At 29.4% G+C, this 11,939-nt stretch overlaps 1 long non-coding RNA gene across 1 annotated transcript; it reads left to right on the top strand.

Moving 5' to 3' along the window:
• The first annotated feature begins 9,415 nt into the window (after nt 1–9,415).
• Nucleotides 9,416–10,830, top strand: LOC130893959 (uncharacterized). Its single transcript, XR_009059270.1, has 2 exons — nt 9,416–9,590; nt 10,187–10,830. It is a non-coding gene; the product is annotated as an uncharacterized LOC130893959 (long non-coding RNA).
• The last annotated feature ends 1,109 nt before the right edge of the window (nt 10,831–11,939 follow it).

The following is an 11,939-nucleotide window of genomic DNA, read 5'->3' on the forward strand; positions in this document are numbered from 1 at the left end:
AATTTATGGTTTAGTAGGTTTTTAGACCGTTGTACATGTCAAGGAAACGGCTCACCATAAAAGAGACATTCTAATGAAAATTATTTTAAATTGATATATTGAAAATACAGGGGGTATTAAAATACAATCAAATATTTTTAATTGAACTGCATCCTGCGAACATGGTGTTATTTACATAATTATAGGATTGAAATGTAGAGAAATTCAGTTGGTTAGCTTACAACTTATCGAATAAAATAAAAAAAAAACTATAATAAATGTTCGAAGTGGGTACCCTGCACTTCTACACACTTCCGGAGTTTACGATGGATATTTAAATGTTTACTTATGAAGCTGGTTTCACTTGAGACGGTTTTTTCAAACAAAGAATCAACATCGATTTTGTGTTAATGTATGAGCAGAATTAGTGGGTAATAATAGAATTTCCCACCCTTGCTAAGTGATATTCTTCTCGCAGAGACATGTACATGCACGATGGAGCCTTACTTCCTAAATTATGTAGAAAATAACATTTTTCTTAATAGGTGGATTGGTTGGGGAGGTCTATAGACATGGCCACCACGTTCCCTTGAACTAAATACAATGGCTTCGTTTTTTAGGGATATCTTAAAAGCTTGCAACACCGGTAAACGAAAGGAATGAAATGACACATAGAATAAACTTTTTTTCCGATTCCTTTTTTTCATTTTTTGAAAATGTTTTTAGAATTAGTTTATTCTAAATTTAAATTGTGTTCAGTAAGTCTTCTGAAATAATATTTTCTAATTTGTTACTTTATATTATATATCCAGTCACCGTTCTACAATCTCTCTAAATATCTAGTGAACATTTAATCAAAATTAAATAATAATGATTTTTTATTCATGTTTAAACAATCTTTAAATACATTACATATACCTAATAATTACAAAATTATATCTCTAGATATGGTCTCAATGTACACCAATATTCCAAATGATTTAATAGCACTTGTTTTAAAAGAAGAATAGAATTCAATTCAACATAACATACATCTCTCACTTACAATGAATTTCTAGAAGGCATAATGCTCATCCAAAGGAATAATTATTTTCAATTCCAAGATAATTTCTATCAACAACGGAATGGTTGTACAATGGGATCTCCAATTTTTTTCTACTTATCACAAATTGTAATGGAATGTATAGAAAAAAATTGTATGTATTATTTTTCAAACGCTATGTTGATGACTGTTTAGCTGCAATTTCATATGATGAATGTAATGATTTCTTAGATACTTTTAATATTTTCAACCCTAAAATCCAATTCACAATATAAATAGAAAGCAATAACTCTATAAATTTTCTGGATATAACACTCGTTAAAACCAATGAATTAAACTAAATTATACACAAAAGAAGCTTGGTCTGGACGATACTTAAATTATAATTCTCACCATCCAAAAACACAAAAAAAACAGTGTCATAGGATTAACAGATAGAGGTGTGAAACAATCACTCAAGTAATTGAAAAACTTAAAACCACCTTAATAAATAATCAATATTTTTCAAACCCAAATAATAAAATTATAAACCAATATTTATGTAAATTTCAAAATAATAATAACTTGAATCTACATTTACAAACAAATCAATCAATAATTTGAAAAACTAAAAATCCTATCTAAACACAACATCAATGTTTGTCATGAATCGGAAAATACACACAAGAAAGCAAAACTAAAAATACAAAAAAATCGAATGTTATTTACTTTAAACCATGCTAGAATTGTGCAGAAAATTATATAGGAATGACTTAGCAATATCGGGAAAATAGGATAAATCGTCACAAATATACTAAAAATGGATTACATAAATATGAACAAAATTAAAAGCATAAGTTTGATTTCAAAAATACCAAAATATTAATTCAAGAAAAAAGTTATTATAATCTAATAAATTAAATTTTCAACCTTATATATCGTTAAGTTTATAAGGTAGGTAAACTGATACCTTATATTACTCTTCTCTGTCATAGTATGACTTTAATTTTTGGCATTTTTAGAAAATAATTTCATATTTCATCGAATTCATATAACATTTGTTAATAATTTTTAATTATAAATGATAATGCTTCTAGTATTATGAGAATTGCTAGAAAGATAATGTAGTTCACAAGAAAATTTAAATTGTGTGTGTTTCTATGAAAATTCGGTAGGTGGGGATAGGATGGTTATTCATTCATTTCGTGGTCTCCATATGCCTACTCCACGGAATAAATCATCCCTTCTTCCTAATTGATTCCAAGGCCTCAATCTGCCTGCTTCTTGCAATTTCACCAAGGAAATGAACATTTATATTAAAAGTGCGAGCCGAAACGTCAAGAATTTTTGAAATTCCAACGCAGTTCAAACCCTGAACCAATTTCTTTTGTTCATAATCCTGATTTAAATATTGTTTACCTTCTTATTTTTCCACAAAATATGCGTCATTAGTTATGAACCTCTTTAAGATGGTTTAACAGATTCTCTCTACGTTCGAATAAACAAATTATATCGAATGCTGCCTTTGCTAACCAAAATAATCCAGCGTTTATTCATAACCATATTCTTTTTCATAGTATTTTAAGTAAATGGAGTGGTAGACCCATAGACATCTGAATGCAAGAGATCCTTTCGACATAGATATAACGAGGACATTATTTAACGATTACATAGAAGAACATCGTAGGAAAATTTAGGAAACTTATAAAGAGATTAACGAGCATCTTTTCGAAAGTAAAAAGGCCATCATAGAAAATTAAAATTAGAAGGGCCAAACTCCTATTTCATACTGAAATTTACACTAGAAAAATTATTTGCAAGATTTCTACGAGTATCTAAGACAGTTCTAACAAATAACGATATAACAACAGATACTGCTACAGGCACTGTTTAAAAGAAAAACTGGAAAAACATACAAAAATGTACAAAATTTGAATCATTTGAGATAGATAGAGGAGCTTTAAAGGATCTATACAGACTATATTTTTTAGCAAGCTGAAAAATAAATAACGAAAGACAAAGGAAATCCCAATTAATGAAAGACGAAGACAACAAAGTTTTGTTTGTCCCTTACAACACGTCCCCAGAGGATGGAGAAAACTCTTTAACTTAGACTAATCAGAATATATCAGAATCTCTTTACAAACAAAATTTTTAACAAAACATTCGATACTGAGGCACCATTATTTTTTATATAAATTAATAAAACCAAAATTATATAAATCACTCTGACTATAAATTTTCTTTTAAAAATCGTAGTTAATAAAAGTGTGTTTTCAAGAGACGATTCATATTTCATTACACGACTTCATGGTATAAAAGTGTAGCGGTCATTAGTGGAGAAACTCGCTTCACATTGTAATATAAGACTGTACAATATTTTATCTTGATGCAGAGAGTAGGTGTCTTGCTCTGTGCCCAAATTATATTCAGTATAATATATGAATAATTTATTCAAATAGTAGAGGTGACATCTTGCAAAGGTCAATTTGTGAGACGATCGTTATCGAATAAGAAATTTTTCATACCCAGGTCAAGGATTTTTGATTCGAGTTAATCAAAAGATAATAGTTTTCGTATGATAGATGTTGAAAACAGATTTATGGAAATCCTTTATATATATTTGTTCTGAATATTTCCACTGATCTTACTGTGAAAACCCAGTGTTTACAGATGATCTGTTAATCCCACCGCTTTAAAAAAGTCTAGAATGTAACATGGCTGTAGTTTCCAGAGATCTTGGTCTTCTATTTCATACGCTCACAGGTGTAGTGCTCTGGAGTTCCACAGTGTTTCACACTTTGAGAGAATGTGGATAAAGGTTTCGTCCTCTGTACAAGTTTAGCAACTTCGGGTGTTTGAGGAACTTGAAATAAATCTCACTCATAGTTTGACATCATAAAGAAGTTCTACAAAGAATACGTCGGTAGCTGAAAATGGTGTATATTTCTTTTGCTTGAGTCAGAGTAGAGCTGCCGCGCATGCTCGGAACTGCGATCGTAGCACAGCCGCTAATAGAAATAGAAACGGAACTTATATTACCTATGGTTATAAATGGTGTTTAAAATGTGAAGGACAAAATGGTCCAAACAGTTCAATGGAAAAAATAGATAATAAAGATATTATTGAAAAGAAATATAAGATATTGAGGAAGATAAAAAATATTGAGTCTTGGAGTTAGAGAGAGAGAGAAAGAGAGAATAAAGGTTCTTACTTATATTATAAATGTGTTTGGATGATTATCTTAGTTTTCTGTGAAAATATCGAAAAACAAGGTGCACATTTATTTGGATTCTTTTTATATTTTTTGTGCAAGAGCATACCATTTTTTCGGGATGAAAAGTATGGCATAAATGTCATATCACCATCATTAACGATAATAAATTCCCAACTTTAAGAATACCAAGTAAAGAAATTAAATTGTGGTAAAATTGGAAGAAAAGTACCTATCATAGTAGCTAGTAATTTCAAGTTGATTTTTACGTGAAGGTGGAAACGAAACTGAGCATTGGCCAGTAATAAGTCCTGGAGGAAAAATCTGGGAGTGACAGAAATACATTTGGACACTTCTTGCTCCTCTCGTACGCCAACATCTTCGCATTTGAAAAAAAAAAATTAATAATGAATCATAAAATATTGTTAAATGAAGTGTATTGCATATGAGTCACTGAAAACTCCTGTTCCGTTATTTTCGTCCCTCTTTCGATCACATATATTACAAAGTCAAAATAATCAACTTATATTTTCTAAAAATTATGTGTATAAATTATTTTTCTTAATACTAAGTAACTTTTAATAAATCTGGTTTGATATATTGCCATGTTAACAAGATGGTGAAACATACTATTTCGAACATTAACAAAGATAGAGCTACCACATCGTAAATAATCTTGATTTTTACCGCTACGCAAACATTCGATGTAAATTATAACGAGTATATCTAACTATAAATTTTCATTGACGTATTCAAAAAGTGGACTTTGATTCGTTTCTAGAGAACTAGAAACAAAAAGGCGGTATGTTACGAAGACGATTTATGGATTTTATCCTCACTATCTCTCAGAATGTCTCGACCTTATATCTATCATAACATCAATTAAAAATTAATCAATAGACATACACATTTAAAGTTCGCATATTTTATTCAGTTGCAACTTAAAATTAACAGAAATTCGAAAGAAGGTGTAAACCAATGTTTTCTCAATAATCTGGAGTTTTTATTAATAGATTATTAATATAAGAACGAAGAAGATAATATTTAGTAACCAGCAACGTGAAAAGCTTGGCGAACTTTAAAGATATTCAAAATACTGGGTTAGCTGTTCTTTAAAAAAAAATCGTATATACATTATTTATGCACACGTTCTTATGACATAGGCAATAAAGAGCATAAAGATGTCTAAGTAAAAAAAATAATTATTTTGTCAGGAAACTGATTTCATGATGTTTTATACAGACATTCAGCGCTCAAACCCATCGAAAGTATGTAGTTGGTAGACTTTTATGACTCTTCATTCTTCTACAGCTTTCTGCACGACTTGTATGTGAAAAATATATTAGATCGATCAATTAAATCTATTAGATATACTGTTATACTGCTGTATAAATACTACTTTGGATGATGAATATCTCCCCTTTCTCTATTATTCTACTACACGGAAGATTCAAGAGTTGGTCTGCCAGAGGTTGAAATTAGCAGTAAGAACTCACTATTGTAACTGTTAATCAAAATATGACTAATCATAAACTTTAAAGAATTTCTTCAACCATTTTTGAAAAATAGCCACATCAATTATAATACAGTTTCAAAATTTGCTCTCTGGACATAGAAAGTTATCGATTAAATATGTGCTCAGAATCAGGTTCTGAAGATATTTTGCTTTAAAACCATGTGTACTGATGTTTTCAAAGTAGTAAACAATATGGTTTGTAACGGCCAATTATCTTTAATGGTAGGCGACTCCAAGCGAGGATTTCGGGATTTACTAAAACGCGGCAGATTAATATACAAAGGGATACTTTGTTTCATATGTAAGGTCGCCCGTCAAGGATAAAAGATCAGAGTGGTAGAAAAAAATTGATCATCAGAATTTCTCGATCCCGTCATATTAAGGTAGGGTGAGTTAATTAAATGCTAAAAAGTATATATTCCACTAATATGACAATTTGTGAGTGACGTAAATAATGGAAAGGGCTACAAAGTTATAGTGATCTCGATATGGTCGTGCGTATCTTATTTTTTTATGCCGTAATAATTAAGTAATAAAAATCCGTCGATAAAATTTGATGCGCGCAGCTGCGTGATGCCTATATTTCCCTTTCCGAATTTCTATTCCTATCTTATTATTTCTCTCTCTCTATCTCAACTCTCTCAACATACCTGATCACAGAGACTTGTTCTTGGCAACTACAGGCGCTTTTTCGTCAATTTAGAATCGATCCCGTAGTTGGTAGATGGTAACCAATTTTGGAACGCTATAATGTGCATGCTTGGTTCAAGATGCTGATTTCCTGTGAACGTTTTAAGGACCACAAGTAGTTTATCTATCAATCGTGTCGTTTGCCGTTTCCTTTGAATTTTGTTTTTTGTAGTCGATGACTTCTCCCTCCAGCGAGCGACAATTTCAAAAGTTCGCATGCGATCGGTCTTAAATTGATTCGGAATTTGACCTGCTTTTGTTAGTGTCTATGATTCAACTTAAAGGTACTGCCATGGCTGTAGTTTATATCTTTGTCTTACAGTAGATAATAGACGAGATTACCATTGTCGATTAAATAATTTTGTTTTATAATGTTATTGTTAAAACAGTTTCATAGGTGGGTTGACAGGGATACCGGAATTATTTGTAATATTAGTGGTGAGAGAAGTTACGTTAACTTTTTTTAGATGTTGTGTAATTTAGTTTAGTAGCAAACGATAAATAGAAATGTAATTAGTAAAAATTAAACGCATAATAAAAAGAAATGTCTGAATTTGAGTTCACAAAGTTATGTACAGAATAATTAAAACAAGTGATGGAATAAATTTTATTAAAACTTCGAGCGCTGAGATCAAAGGACGTAAACGAATAACTTTGGAAGATATAACCTAACAGGTCATTTGTCGTTTAATAAAGAAAAAGAGCAGGATCAGTGAAATCTTCTGGATAATTACATTTAAATTAGTTATGGTTCTTAGCGAAGATGCTACTGATAAATCTGATTATTACAAAAGTAGTTTTTTATTGGGAACGTGGCAAGGAAACACCAAGGTGGACTAACTTCAATATATTATCCGAGCTTTCGAATACTTATGTATTCATCGTCAGGGACTGAAATTATGGCCAAATACAATATAAGAAATATGTATAAATATATAACAATAATAAAATTTTACATATAATAATTAATTAAGATTTCGGGCGATTTTTATATTATTAAGGCTTGTAAAAATTTTTAATCTCATGGAATTCAAAATTCAATATTCAAATTGACTTTGATAGAAATATTGATTAATTAATTAATATATTACATTTAAATATTCATTACTGCTACTATCATCCCAAAAGAATATTACAGTTTATAATGGGAATATATATAAAAAAACGTGTTTGCTTTCTAACATAAATTGTTTTTTTTTTAGTACTACGTCAGAGTAGACATTCGTTTCAATGCTTCTATATAATGTATTTTTATTTTTGAATACCTCTCGTATATTTTTGATGGCTGGAATATACAAAATAACCTAGACAAATAATTATGCAATGCGGGTGCAAGAGTACATGATTTTGAGTATATTTTGATTTCCTATGTGGCAAAAAAAATTTCAATAAATTTTTCATACTACCAAAATTCAACTTTAGCTTAATAATTTTAAAAACATTGTTATTATTAATATTGACTGACTATATTTCCGTAACTAGAAATTAACTTGTGTTCAAACCTGTATTCATCATAAATTAACAGTATATTTCATGAATACATTTTAAAATATGTATATAAAATATGAACAATTACAGTTATTGAATATATTAGTCCAATTAATTAATAATTTATTTTGGAATATATTTTCGTATCTGTTCATGTACTTTCCAAGAACAAAAAACTGATAATCATAATAACAAATTATAATATTGGAAGAACTTTATTATACGAACTTTCAATGTCATGTACTTAGGGAAACCATAATATAATATTTGTTTCACACAATAATTTAATATATTATTACCATAATCAAGATGTATGTCGTCAGTGGCGGACTATGTTGAGGATTATTCCATTTTGATTGGACGGAAATGATTTTTCTCAGTTTAGAACATAAGAACAAATTGGTATACGAAACCAACTTGGTCAGATATTTGAACTTCAATTCATGTCATCCTATGTCACAAAAAAGATCAGTGATAATAAGTTTGGCTGATAGATCTATCCAACTATCATCAGATGCTTAGTTATTCAAAAAGCAAAAACTGCATTGAAAGAAAATAATTATCCGGAAAAAATGATAAACAACATATTCAAGAAAAGGATAAACAGACACTACAATCAATTAAAAAACAGAACAGAAACGAAACATTAAAACATAAGACATTTTTCCTTACCATATGTACAAGGACTTTTCCAACAACTATCCAATTATTTTAATAAATATGATATTAGTCAAGTCATAAAGGACATAATACTTTATCCAAATATTCAATTAAATTGAAATCTAAAACACCAAAAAACAAAAGAAGTAATATTATACATAAATCCTTGTACTAATTGTGACATTGTGACGCTGTGTACATAGGGCAGACACCTCATTATTTATAAAATAGAATAAGAGCTCATCTCATATATATATATATATATATATATATATATATATATATATATATATATATATATATATATATATATATATATATATTATGAGAAGAGATGTGTCAACTTAGCTCCACTAAGTTAAGATTGCATAATTTCATTTTTATTCTGTTTTCGCTTTTATTCTTGGTATATTTAGCTGTGTTTCCACGTTATGTCGATCGACAATAACGAAAGTCACGTCCACCCTTCTACTCTCGATTCGATTGCCTTAGTGTGGACATAGTGTGGACACAGCTTTGCGTTCACTAAGCTGTAGAAGAGATATAGCAATTGCTGATAGAAGACCATCCATGGAATCTTACATATAAAACATTCAGTTCATTATACTGGCTTATATTCTGGAAACATATCGTACTCAATTTATTTGACTAGGACAACATAGTCTCTTAATTTAACATTTTGTAATAGAATTATTAACTTCATATTTTCTCTCTCACTCACAAATAATTTTGTCTTTTTAATTAAATCATGGAATCCTTCGGAAAAAATTCCTCTCTCTACCACTGAAGTTGATGAAACAGTTATAGTAAGATATGGTTTTACAAATTAAATTAATCACAGTTTAATGTCACAGTATCCTGGCTATACTTATTCTTAAAGCAATATTTGTTAATGGAAAAAAAGAACAAAAAAAGTTTTTTATTGTTTAACCAATTTCATCCGATTCGTTTGAAAGCACCGTAATGTAACGTTTTTCTTTACGTAAAGAATTTGTAATTTATAAAAATCTTCATAAAATATGGTAAGTAAAAAACGTTTTGTTTTGATAAATATGGTGCTTTTCAATAGATATTTTAAAAAGTAACAATTATTATATTAATTATATCAATTATTCGGACAATCATATTTATATCAGTTAAATGAATGTCTATTGACACCCATTATGACAGATATCATTAAAAAATAATAATTAACACGTTATTAAGCAGTTATTTGACTGATTATTCAATATCGATTTTCATGAAAATTTGGATTTAGGTTCTATTCACTCTTCTTCAAAGTTTATTTATTAGGGGTGAAAACTACCCCCAATCGCAAAAATTAATTAAATACTAGTTTCGAGCGTACAATTATCTGTATATTTTAAATTAACGTCGATAAAAAATTTCAGATCTATTAAATAGTTTTGAGCTCTAAAAGCCACCCATAAAATAGTTATCATTCAAAAAGTATATCGAAATGTGTATTCATCAATATAATAATATGCATCACCTAATTTCTTTAAAAATGCGCTTTTTCCCCATAACTTGCTTAGTTTTCAAGCAATCAAGTCCTTAAAGAAAAGATTTTGTAGTTTGTTTTAGAGATAGAAGCTATACAAATTAATTTTTTTTTCAGTTATCATTTTTAAAAAGGTTCATGCTAAAGAGATCAAAAAAGGTACTCTTCGCGAACGTACACCAACTTTAAACGGCCTTATCACATTTTTACATTTTAAACTGACTTTTAACCTAGACTATTCACAACAAAAAACATACAGATTTTAACTGAAGAAAGTAACAAATTTTCAGTGTATTTCCAGAGGTATTTCACAACTTTTCAACATTATAGGTTTATACTCTGAGAATAATGAATTTGTAGTAGTCACAACTTTACTATTTGATCCTACCCTGTATGGAGGAATTGCGGGAAACACTTAACTGAAGAAATTATAGTTTCAAGAATAAGTTTTGATTGATTTGATATATCTACTACAGTGAGAAGCTGATAACAAGTATATACAGTGTGTCTACTTAAGTTGGAAACATATGGAATACTTTTTTATTAGTGGTTTTATGATAAAAAGTTATTTTTGATAAAAAGTTCTGTATGGTCCAAAAGTTGAAATGCAACCATCAGATATCAATTTTTCAAAGCATTATACGAGGTGTGTCAAAAAATTTGAATCTTGTGCAAGATTAAGGTATCTTTATTAGTTATAATTTAGAAAAATGTTATAGAGTAAAGTTTTTTTGAATAAAAATTTATATTTAAATATGCAATTACAGCCATTTATTATGAACATTCAGGTTTTGTGATTATGTACTAATCATTCCGTATTAATTATTCTGGCTGTATACAAATTATCTCTCTTGCCTGTTAAAATTATGATAACCTTTCTATTTATTACTATTTTTGAACAACCTTGCAATTTACATACGTAATGAATGCAAATGATTATTTATTGTAGAAATTGAAAAATCCATAAAGCATAAATAAAATTTTAACTCAATTTCCTACAGCTTCGTCATATTCACCTTCTCTTTGTAAACATTTAATTGTTCTTTTGTCAAACTCTGGCATTCTTTAGAAATAATCCTATCCACATAGTCTACATCATCAAATGGTCCTCGCTGATAAACCTGCTATTTTAAGTAACCCTTTGAAAAAAAGTCAAGGGGAGTCAAATCAGCAGACCTACGAGGCCAAAAAATATCTGAATACCTTTGAATCACCTTCCCATTAAACATATTTTCAAGAAGTACTCTAACGTTTAATGTACTATAGATGGAAGCACTGTCTTGTTGGAACCAAATTGTCATACGTTCTTTTAACGGAAGGTCGTGCAAAAAATCACTTACTTGATTTTTTAATAATTGTAAATATTGTGGGGCATTTGAGGAATGTCGAAAAAAAAAAGGTCCAACTAATTAATTTTTGTACACACCACATCATACGTTCGTTTTAAGAGAATACTGGTTCCAAATTTTTATTACAAAGTTTGGATTACCGGTAGACCGCCAGCGACGATTTTGTGATGAGACGGTTCCATTTGAAGAAAATGTTGCCTCATCGGAAAATATTCTAGTTCTTGTAAAAAACAGGTCTTCAACCAACTTTTCTGGGATGAGAGTGCAGAATTCAAAACGAATATCGTAATCCCTTGGTAGTATCATGTGTATAAATTGCAGTTTGTATGCATGATATTTATTACCTTTCAAAATATTTGCCACTGCATCTATACTTACTGAACAAGTTTGGATTGCAGAGGCCCTTTTTAAATGACATCACTTCAAATACAGTGTCTTCATTCGCAACCCTAGTTTTTACGCTGCTTTCAAAATGAATCTCGAACACGATGAAAATATACCTACGGATATATTGGAAAGTG

This window comes from Diorhabda carinulata, chromosome 5 (assembly GCF_026250575.1).
Source record: "Diorhabda carinulata isolate Delta chromosome 5, icDioCari1.1, whole genome shotgun sequence".
Taxonomy (NCBI): domain Eukaryota; kingdom Metazoa; phylum Arthropoda; class Insecta; order Coleoptera; family Chrysomelidae; genus Diorhabda; species Diorhabda carinulata.